The 12,776-nt window shown below is 31.7% G+C and overlaps 1 long non-coding RNA gene across 1 annotated transcript; it reads right to left on the bottom strand.

The window, feature by feature from the left end:
- Positions 1-8,231: 8,231 nt before the first annotated feature.
- On the bottom strand, positions 8,232-12,571 carry LOC130048414 (uncharacterized). Its single transcript, XR_008797197.1, has 3 exons — positions 12,406-12,571; positions 8,915-8,999; positions 8,232-8,305 (listed from the first exon to the last, which is right to left on the bottom strand). It is a non-coding gene; the product is annotated as an uncharacterized LOC130048414 (long non-coding RNA).
- Between the last annotated feature and the right edge of the window lie 205 nt (positions 12,572-12,776).

Genomic DNA, 12,776 nt, shown 5'->3' with positions numbered 1-12,776 from the left:
CGATTCGAATTTACTCGGAATTACACGTTGAGGTAGCAGGTGACAGTTTCGCACTATAGGCCCGGTCAACTTTTTCAAAAAATGGAAATACCCCATATTTAAAGTGATTTGTAAAAATGTATACAATAATTTTAGGATGCATGTCAAATGTGACTGAGTGCTTAGTACAAATGTTTATATACAACATGTAGGTGATTCCTAGCATATAGATGGGTGCAAATAAGAAACTAAGACACGTGGTCAGTTGCTGAAGAAATTCCGGTGAAAACATGCAGGGTCTAGCAAAAGGTCTGTAGCTGTGTAGTGTTTTCGTTGTTTTGTAAATAATAATTCCTTATTAAAGTTTAGAATTTATTCAAGTCCAAAAAGTACAAAATTAAAAAACTGCATTTTAACACAAAAATTTGTAAGAGTCAAAAGTAAAAGTAAAAAGTGAATAACAGACAAACTCACGCACGTCTCATCTTTGACAACTCCTCCCACTTTTCATTAAATGAACCAATGAAACAAATTTAAAAACGGTACTAAAATTAGGGGAAAGCTCAATGTCATTAATTTACAGGACAGGAAACATTTTGAGTAAGCATAACAAATTCAAAGAAACACCAGTCTTAGATCTGACCATAAATCTGATAACAATTTCAAATGAATAGCATCGATACCTTGGGACGGGGAGAAAAATGTCAAGTTTGAGAAATTACAAACACGTGCAGCAATGTTCTTTCTAATGATCGAATAAAACAATTAAATTTCAATTATAGATTTCTAAGAATTAATCAAAAACATTTAAACAATGCCTAAATCATTTTAAGTAAATCTAAGAAACTAACAAATTGTCTTTATCAAAGAAAATATTTATACGCATGTATGTAACAGCTGTGAGGGAAGGTGGATAGCCCCATATGAGAGGTAGATTTTTGAAAAGGGCATATAGGGTTCTTGATTGTGCACAGTGTCTAAATCCCCATGTTTGGTACTGTGATGGTGTGGGGGTGGTGCGGATTAGCCCAAATGAGGGAAAATCAAAGCAAAAAAGGGGAACTTGCTCAGAGTATGTTTTGTGCACCAGCACCAGTATTTATAGATTACATGTAATTTAGGGTCATAATTTATTAACCACACTAATATGAAATACAAGTATTGACATAAAAGGGAAATATAATTTTTCATTAGTCTGTCATAATCTGACTTTGGTGTATACCCGCTATCCACATGTTTCAAAACCAAAGAAACTGTCCCCTGCCACCTTTAAGAGAATGACATTTTTTGAAACCCATGGAATTCAGTCAATTTCATTAATATTATCAAGATAAATGTATTAGATATGTAATAAAATCCTTTATTTCAATAGATGTAACACATTAGTGTCACAATGGTAGACAACGGAGTCAGGGGGGGGGGGGGGTAGCTATGTTTTAGTACTATGGAAAACCAGAATCTGGTCAAGTATCATAGTGACATGTAAGTACATGTAAATCAGCTTAGTGGTTAAAATAATGTTATTTGGGGTACTTCATATACCGTGTATTCTTTTTACATAGATTACATGTAGTTTTACATGTTCTACATGTAATTAACAAATTGTACTGATTTACAGGTCTCAGGTACAGTAGATCACATTTCTTCTCAGCACCGTGATACATATTTATGAAAAAATACTTCCAGATAGAGAAATAAGTCATTTTAGAGACATTCTGTACACAAAAAAACACAGTTAACACCATTTTCTCATTGATGGGTGGTATTTGTAAACAAGCCACCTCACTTTTGACATTTGGCTGAATTGCATGAATCTTTTGTTTTCACTATTAGGATGGCATAGAATAGAATGTTAGAAGAGAACAGGTATTCAAAATCTTGTTGGGGAGTTGTTTACTTAATTAGAGCATATTGCAGGTCTATACATATACAGTATGTAAAGAAGTAGACAATGAAGTGGAAAATTTTCTTAATTTTAAGAACAGTTATGTCCCTTCATCTCTCTCTAATCCATCATTTTCTACACAGGTTCTTATGATTACATGTTCAGCATATAGCACCACATATAAGACCACTTTTACCATAGGTACAATTTACTTGTAATATTATTTGTTAGGCACAGGGATCTTACTCGAACACTCTCATCACTTTAAAATGACAACATTATACACAGAAATGTAGGTTTTTTAAATAATTTTATTGTGTACACATTTAGGGCAGTCGGCATGATGTATTGGTGTAGTTTCACTCAGAATAAGTCAGATTTATCGAAAATGGGAGTTGACGTCAATGAAATGAGATGTCAGAATTCTTAAAGGTAGCAGGGGACAGTTTCGCACTATAGGCCCGGTCAACTTTTTTCAAAAATGGAAATACCCCATATTTGAAGTGATATTACATGCGTAAAAATATATACAATAATTTTAGGATGCATGTCAAATGTAGCTGAGTGCTTAGTAAAAATGTTGATATGCAACATGTAGGTGTCACCATGATTCCTAGCATATAGATGGGTGCAAATACGAAACTAAGACACGTGGTCAGTTGCTGACGAAATTCCGGTGAAAACATGCAGGGTCTAGCAAAAGGTCTGTAGCTGTGAGGGAAGGTGGATGGCCCCATATGAGAGGTAGATTTTGAGAAGGACAGATAGGGTTCTTGATTGTGCACAGTGTCTAAATCCCCATGTTTGGTACTGTGATGGTGTGGGGGTGGTGCGGATTAGCCCAAATGAGGGGAAATCAAAGCAAAAAAGGGGAACCCGCTCAGAGTATGTTATGTGCACCAGCACCAGTATTTATAGATTACATATTTCCTTTTATATGTGTCTTTGTGTAATCAATTGTTTATTATGGATTGCAAATGCAATACCCACATTTTCACACAGGTGTATATTTCGATCATTATTCCCTTATTTGTATATCAAAGTTTGTATATGATCATCAATAAATTTTGAATTGTGCACGCAATATATCCAGCCAGATGCTCGGTGTATATCATTAGATTCCCGATTTCTACAAACTGCAAAACCTCGACCAGACAAGCATTCAATACAGGAATTTTTTTTCGACTCTGACATCTCCCCTGATTGAAAACACCCTGTTTGGCACGGGTGAAGTGTGTCGTAGTCTGTATAATGGAACGACAACGTGTTGTAAAGTTCTAACGAGATACAAATGGAGTTCATCATTTTGTTTCGAGGATTTATCAGAATAAAAAGAATCTAATATTTTCGGTAAGTGCACATCTCCGATACCTGTTGAGTAGACGTCCGTATTTGATACGTTTATTTTTTTTGGCGAATATGCCATGTGCATTACATATTATGCATATGGCATGCACCTGTATTTGGCAAGAATTGATATAAATAATAGATGTTATGCTCTTTGCTTATTCCATTCTATCAGTATGTAATTGGCAAATGATTTTTCCACATTTATTTCATAAGAAACTGCAAATACTTGCATGCAGTTGAAAGTATGCAAGAAAATCTCTTTTTTGCATTTTTGTCAAAATTATCTAAACTTTCAGAATGTTGCATTGGTATACAATAAATATTTTGTAATTTTGAGCAAAGCATAATGTTTTAAAATGTGATTTTATTTGTTTTTCATTCGCTATATATTACTATCGGAGATGTGCACTGGTCGAGTCCACCTAGAAAAATCACTCAGGTGTGACAATCCCATTTGGGGTATAACAGGTAGGGTAAATTAGGCTACCTGAGAGAAATATGGCGGATAAGATGAGAAAGGTGTACATATTTATTAATTCATGTCAGCTTTAATACGTTGAAATAAAATTTTTTTTCTATAGAACTAAATCTGACATGTGTAAACTCATCTCCGTGTCGTACGTTGCCAGTGTCTTTACAGAACTGTAAGAATGATACACTTCTCTACTGAAATCTTTCGAACTTTTTTGAAAATGTGACATCTGATGGATAAATTCATACAATAACGTATACACCCCTACTAACGTTATTGTTATTTAAATTTACACCACGTGGGTTTTTTGACCCATTAAAAGGTTAGAGGTGAGGTCAAATTCCGCAATGAAGGAAACCGGAAATAAATCTGCCAAAGCTATAGTCATTTTCTATATACTGTAATAGACATGTATCATCAATGCAAATGCATATTAGAAAATTCAATTAAGTACTGTCATACCAGCGGTGATTGTGAAATAGTGAAAAGCTCAGAAAGTTAAAGTCATTTAAAGATTTAGATTGTAGTTTAACTGATATTTAGTCTTATTGTCGTGTCATGAGGGGGGGGGGGGGGTGGGTGGTCTTCTTTTGTCGGGGGGGGGGGGTAATAATTCCATTGTTTATAACATATGCAAATAAAGAAATTGGGGAGACTGGTTTCTTCCATTTTCATTTATAGTGGTATTTAGGGTAAAGACAGAACTGCAAACATATATGCATGTATTCATGGAGAATTTGTATAAAAAATTAATCTTTGGTAGAAAGTTTTTAACACCCCCCCCCCCGAATTAAGAAATCAAGAATTTTTTCGAACTTAAGAGAAAAGTTCCCCCTCACCGATTTAGGATTTTGTAGAGTGGGCAAGTCATAGGACAAAAGAATTTTTTTTCTCTTGTCAAGGATTTTTAACAAATTAAGTTATCTACAGCATTGGTTACAAAAGAATATTTTGCATTGAAAATAGAATTGGTGAAGAAAATGTGCGATTCCTCCCTTATAGTATAATTGCGACTCATATAAACTGCACAAAATAATATATCACATTATAAGTAAATCATCAACGTCACAGAAAAATTGAAATCGATGTTATTGTTAGATTCTATTACTACACTTCTATAGCATGCTATTTTTAGATTTATTCCTCTTTAAAGATATCTCGTAAATTTTATAAGATATCTTATAAAACTTATAAGATATCTTCTAAAGATTATGAAATATATTAACTGTATCCTTTATAATTGGCTATCTGATGAAAGATGATAAAATATGTTATATATTTAATAAGTTATCTTCTAAAACATATATCCTATGTCTTTTAAGATATATCAAACTTAATAAGATATTTTATAAGATATCTCAAAACGAATGTTTATAAGACATCTTGTTAACTTTATAATGTATCATATGAATTTACTTTTATAATAATATATATATCATAAAACATATAATATATCTTGCATGTATATTATAAGATATATCAAAGTTTGAGCTATATTTTTTTTTAAAATTGTTTATGCGATATCTTATAAGATATGTAAGATAACTTATAAAGCTTGTGAGAAATCTTATAAAATATTTAAGATATTTTGTTTTACAAGATATGTTAAACATGATATCATTTGATATACAAGATATCTTATAACGATTAGGAGATATCTTTCATAATTTATAATATATATCTTAAATATTTCATAAACTGTATATTATATGAGATATATATCTTATAAGATTTATTAGATATCTTATCAGAAATGGAAGATATTTCATAAATTATATACGAAATCCTTAAAGGAATACCCGTTAGATACATTATATAAATATGGCGTGCCATACACCTCACTTAGGAAGAAGCTAGATTAGCATGATTTATACAAATTATATGAATATATACATATTTTCTATATATCTTAAGAAATATCTGTGAAAAGCCTAATACGCATTTTCATAAATTTAAAACTTAACGTACTAATTTTACTCTTTATGCTAAAGCAATTCATCAGCAAATGTGAATTATTACTACGGCTGTGCTCTGCAATGCATGCAAGCAGGTAGTTATAGTTATACAGTATCAAACTTGGTTAAGAAGTACTATGTACAAGTTACTACTCATAAATGGAAATTCAATGGTTGAAAATTTTCCACATTTATTGAAATATACATAGTTTTCTTATCTATATGTATTGATCAGAAAGTAAGACAATGTTACACCACTGTATCTGCAAAAGTTTTTTTTTAAGTCTTAGATATTAAAGAAATTAAACCTTTAGAGTTGAAAATCTTTACAATATGTCTATATATACATAAAATCAGATGCTGAAATTTTTATAAAATTTAATTCAATATCAGTATACATGTATATACATACATTTTAAAGTTATAACAATTTCTTAAAAATTCTTGGAAGTTATTTTTATAACTTTAGTCTATGACATGTACTTTAGAGCATCCCAGATTACAGGATTTGAAGGTAGATCCTTAATGTAAATTGATGAATTCATTTAGGAATGTGCACTGCACACCAGCTATTTCCTCAAAATGAACTCTGAAAAAAAAATTCACAATGATCAATATAAACTATCTAAATTTTATTTTCCAGTATGAGATATGAATACTGATTGATTGTCTTAATTACTCCTTCTAGATATCTATTCTGTTTCAGTTTAGTATCAATAGCATTAAAGACAAGAGGCCCATGGACCACATTGCTCACATGAGTTACCTTGGCCCATATTTAAAGATTGTTCTTGTATATTTGCATGTAAAGCTTTGATCCTTATTGTGGCCCCAACTTACCCCCGTAACCATGATTATTACAAAATTGAATCTGCACTATGTCAGGAAGGTTTCATGTGAATGTAAATTTCGTTGTCCCAATGGCTTCTTGAGAAAAAGATTTTCTCTATATATTTGTATGTTAAACTTTGATCCCTATTGTGGTCACATCCTTCCCCTAGGGGGGGGGGGGCATAATTTTAACAAACTTACTTAACAAACTTAAATCTGCAATATGTCGATCAGGAAGCTTTGACATAAATGTAAGACTTTCTGGCCCAGTGATTCTTTAAAAAAAAAAATCAAAAGATTTTCCTTATATTTTTGTATGTGAAATTTTGATCCCCTATTGTGGTCCCATCCTACCCTGGGAGCTATGGTTTTAACAAACTTGAATCTGCACTATGTCAGGGAGCTTTCATGTAAATATAAACTTTGTCTTACTTTCTGGTCCATTGGTTCTTGAGAAGATGTTATATTTTCCCTATATATTTGTATGTACAACTTTGATCCCCAATTGTTGCCCCATCCTACCCCCGGAGGCCATGATGTTATTAAACTTGAATCTGCACTATGTCAGGAAGCTTTCTTGTAAATTTGTGCTTTCCTGGCCCAGTGGTTCTTGAGAAGAAGATTTTTAAAATATATTTTCCTATACCTTTGCATGTAAAACTTTAATCCCCTATTGTGGTCCCATCCTATCCCTAGGGTCATGATTTTAATAAACCTGAATCTACACTATGCCAGGAAGCTTGCTTGTAAATTTCAGCTCTTCTGGCCCTGTGGTTCTTGAGAAGACTTTTAATGACCCCACCCTATTTTGTGATTATCTCCCCTGTGAAGGGTGGCAAGTTAGGCTGAAATTAACACTATGGTTCTGGAGAAGAAGTTAAAAAGGTTGCACAGGTGGACTGATGACAGCAAAAAGTGGTGATAATTGCTCTTTTAAGCTTTCAGCTCATTTGAGCTAAAATCGATTTTGAATTGTTCTTTGCTATGTGATGTATCTCTACCTACACTGCATATACACTATGCCTATTTTACCAGAAAGAAAAAATTTAATTATAACTTTACATATATATTTTATGATTTTTTTTTTCAAAATAGATATCTATAATAATTAACATTTTATAGAAGAGAAACAAAAATACCATAATCACAATTTGAAACTAAAGATTGTTTATTAGGAAATACAAATGTCTCGACGAGCTCCCCAAATTGGAAGTTCTCCAAATGAAACTGCCCCTTATTGTACCGTATGGTATTGAGGAGAAAGCATGAGCAGAAGCATATAAGTACTTATGAACTCCGATAAGCCATATAGAAGTGTTCACAAATTATTTTATACCCTCCATCCCTTAGATTTTAAGAAAACAATTGGATCTTCCTGTCCCTACAATATATGCCAATCTGCAAATGGCATTGAAGTATTGTGAAAAGTTTAAGTCTAACTCTGATAATCCATATCAGAGGAGAAGCATTCACAAGGTATTTAAACATCTTCCACCCCTCTTAGATCCACTATAACTTTTAGAAAATAATTGGATCCTCCCGTCCCAACAATATGCACATCTCCATATGGCAATGAAGCATTGTACAAAGTTTCAAGTCTAGCGGATAAGCCATATAGGAGGAGAAGCGTTCACAAGAATTTGTGACAGACAGATGGACAGACAGAAAATACAAAAACAATGTCTCGATCCCCTTGGAAGAGGGGAGATATAATAAAATAACTGTAACATCATGCCTCAAAATACTAACGATTTATACTAAGACACTGAATACTTACAATTTACACATGCAAGACACTGTACTATTTGATGGGCAGCAATTAAAACATGGCTTCTAAAAGGAAAAAAAATCATGCACTTATTTAGTATGTAGCAAAAAATGTAATACATTATGTATTATGAAATTATACGATTTGTCAATTAATAATTAAGATGCAATATTCCATGAAACAGTGTGTGTCACGTACCTGCAAGTGTACTATATACTCAACCAATACAGAAATACAGGCAAAGTGATAGCATAAGAAATAATGCATCTCTTCATGAAAACATTTCTAAAATCTGCTACATGTATAATTATTAGCTTAATTCTTATAATCTTAAATTTTTTGACTTGTATCTGATGAAAGTTTTGAGGTAGAAATTGTGTTTGTGCCTTTGTATGCATGTACATAATTTGTAAATGTAGTTGTAATTCATAATAAAACACTGAACACATATACATGTACTTCATAAGTTCTGTTACATGTACATATACAACCATGCATAAAAAGATGTTTAAATACTCTAACAATTTTTTAAGAAACATAATTATCTGCATGCAGTGTATAGCTTGGTTAAAAATTTAAGGACAGATAAAATGATCTCGTTTTATAGACAGAATAATCTCCTTTAAAATCTTGAAAACATAATCATTACATTCAATTATAGGAAGATGTGATACCTTGACAAATCTAGGATTCCTTTGAGGATCTCAAAATACATTTGTTCAAAGGGTGGTGAATCTCTCAAAGTCCCCAAAAAGTACACTGAAAGCAGACACATGCACAAATATGTATTATGATTTGAAATTTAGGCTAAAAATATAAATTGCTGTGCAAGTCAAAATAATGGCAAGAGAAAAAGAATCCCACTTCTCTATGATGCACTTCCTTGTATTGAGGTGTACCGAAGACGAGTCGAATATACCAGTCTAATTTTAATTCAGATTGAAACATATAATTCGTAACTTTTTTCTTTAACAGTAAACAATTAAGTTTTAATATTCTGATCACAATCTCCATTTAAACTAATTAATTATGTCTTATTGAACTTATTTTCACTTGTCAATGAAACTTTTAGATTTAGTTTGATTAAAATTACTTATTATAGATAAAATTGAATTACAGATGTCAAGTCCCCCAAACAATGTTTCTTCAATGATCTCTTCAACAATATATGTTTATTTTAAAAACTAGGGGTAGTGTGTTAAATTCAGGGTCAGAAACACAATATTTATTTGACGACTTAATTCATGCTTTTAAATTTTCAAAAATCCATCAACATGCAATATAATAAATATTTTGATCAGTTACAATTGTATTTAATTCACAATCTTTTTACAATTTAAGGCAATTCAGTTAGATATATAGCACAAACTAAAACATATAAAATACTTAATATTGCACAGTCAGCTTTTCATTAAAGGAAGCTTATAATTACAAAATTCTTTACTTTAGGTTAAATAATACTCAGTCCACACTATGATCCTAACTTGGCCAAACTTGAAAAAAAAATCCATGTAATATGATCATGCAAAATAATTTCTTCTCCTAAATTTCTAGAACAGCTTCTGGGTGATCACAGCTCAATTTTGATTTTTGAGACTTAACTGTTTAATTATGTTGCAAAATGTAACACTAAAAATGAAACAGCAAAGGTTTCTTACAGACAAAATATAGTTGATGTATATTAAAACAATACATGTAGTTAATTACAGTGTCCTGCAATGTAATCCTAATTGTGATTCAATTATTTGATTTAAGATTTAAATTTTTGTACAGATTGTCCTCTAACATACAGATACATGACTAATCTAAATATGAAAAAGATTATTGATATTATTACATGTGTGTTTCTATAATTATAAGTTTGCAATTGGAATAAGTAAATCTAAATTAATTAAAAAGATCAGAAATGCATGTAGGTATTTCATTCATAAAAGAATTTTTTTTTAAAGAAATGACTTATGAAAATATGTACTGCTTATAATGTATCAATAAAGGAAAAAGTTATGATGTATATCCATGTATATTGTCCCGTCACATTAATATATGTGTTAATGATTAATATATATCATAAATGCTTGCATAAATAAACATTAGTAATACATGTGTGTGGTTACAGAAACTCAGAGCTATAAACTGCCAATCTGTAAATGAGTATGAGACCTGCACCACTCAGGAATTTTAAATGTTTTCTACTATGATTTTATATAAACCAAAGACTGTGATATTTTGCTACATTTAAAACTTATACGGTACTAATTTTGATGCACCAAATGCGCATTTCGACAAATAATGTCTCTTCAGTGATCCTCAATCGAAATGTTTGAAATCCGAAATAACTATGAAGGTTTAGATCTAAATATAGCCAAAAACAGCGTGCCAAACAAGTGGAGCCAAATTTGTCCAAGGATAAGAGCTATGCATGAGGGAGATAATCCTTAATTTTGAAATGAATTTCTAAATTTTATAACAGCAATTAAATATACATCCGTATTTTCAAGATAGTAACGAAGTACTTAGCTACTGGGCTGTAGCGACCCTCGGGGACTAACAGTCCACCAGCAGAGGCCTCGACCCAGGGGTCATAATTTAAAACTTATACGGTACCAATTTTGATGCACCAGATGCGCATTTCGACAAATAATGTCTCTTCAGTGATGCTCAATCGAAATGTTTGAAATCCGAAAACACTATGAAGTTTTAGATCTAAATATAGCCAAAAACAGCGTGCCAAACAAGTGGAGCCAAATTCGTCCAAGGATAAGAGCTATGCATGAGGGAGATAATCCTTAATTTTGAAATGAATTTCTAAATTTTATAACAGCAATTAAATATACATCCGTATTTTCAAGATAGTAACGAAGTACTTAGCTACTGGGCTGTAGAGACCCTCGGGGACTAACAGTCCACCAGCAGAGGCCTCGACCCAGGGGTCATAATTTAAAACTTATACGGTACCAATTTTGATGCACCAGATGCGCATTTCAAATACTATGAAGTTTTAGATCTAAATATAGCCAAAAACAGCGTGCCAAACAAGTGGAGGCAAATTCGTCCATATAAGATTAATGCATGATCTTATAAAAATTATTTTAATTAATGCATTGTCCACTGGTGTCTAATATGCACATTTTTTTTTAGCAGATTTAATATACATGTTATAAATGACAATTACAACCCTGCATTAGATACAGGGAGGATCCTGTTAAATATAATGCAGTATCCCCTGATGTCCTTTGCAGTTTTGTGATCAACTTTTAAAATTATCACTGGTACATTATATATTTTGGCAATGGTTACTATATATATATGTGTGTGTATACATCTAGTCATGTTCTAATTTCTATTTATTGTTGCTTTCCTTCCACTTAAAAACAATCCATAATTGGTCACCTTTGAGCGTACATACGTGTAGTGTATGAAAAGGGTGCTATATAAATATGGTATTATTATTAAATCATATCATATAAGGAAAAGTTGGAATTTTTCATTTACATATGTACCAAATGATAATCATACAAATGCATGTCATATACTTTTCATTCATTCTAATTTTCTTACGTATGCTGCATGCATCAATGAGTTTAATTATTAAAATTTTCACATATCCAAAAATTAGGAATGGGTAGTATATATACCCCTGGTCACCACAATAGATCCAATCAATAAAATTTACTTTCTTCATAAAATAAATTCACTTTATCTATACTGCTAAATTAGGAAAATGATTATGTTTCCATCAAAGAAATATTAAGTTTAGAAGTTTTAAGATACTTGCAATGCATCTTTTTTTGCTTGTAACATGCACATTCACAGATACATATATACCTCACACATGAAACAGACTATAATATTTTCTGCGTGGAAATGGTAAATTGTATGCAACATTTCAGTGTTTGATAAATTGAACACAATCCCTATGCAACATTAAAATTTAATTATCGCACTTTGAAATAGAAAGATGTCCTCTCAATATTTTTTTCACGATAATCAAGACTTCTTTCAAAATGACCTAGGTCCAAATCTAAGGACGATAACTCTTTCTTACCATTTCTTATCTAAGCTTTATTAGCTGATGGCATTAGGAAAATAATGCATTGATACGTAGATCTATATATTACAAAAACAAATAAAGCACAATATACTATAATTTCTAATTGATAATAACATTAACACTGGACTTCCTTAAAGCACATCCATATCCGGTAGAAAATTCACCGGGTCTCAGGTAGCTCGCGTTGGAGTCTCGGAGCAGCGAGATTATATTTCATTCGATAGTCTTTGATTTTACGCTCTACTTAACACCGATAAAGAATATGTTCCGAACACGTTAGTAGGGGTGGTATATTATATCATAGATATCCAGTCCGTGCGTACATGCTGGGCCGCAATGTAACATTTTTTATTGGCTCTTTTTGGACATATATTATCATATAAACAGGATGTTACATGCAATTTCAATATTTCAACAAACATGTTAAACACTGTGTGAAAATTAATAGCAATATTGTACAATTACTTTGAAGTTAAAGAGAGACT

This window comes from Ostrea edulis, chromosome 7 (genome assembly GCF_947568905.1).
Source record: "Ostrea edulis chromosome 7, xbOstEdul1.1, whole genome shotgun sequence".
NCBI lineage: Eukaryota > Metazoa > Mollusca > Bivalvia > Ostreida > Ostreidae > Ostrea > Ostrea edulis.
Note: the sequence above shows the minus strand (reverse complement) of the source record. Positions and strands in the feature narration are given on the sequence as shown.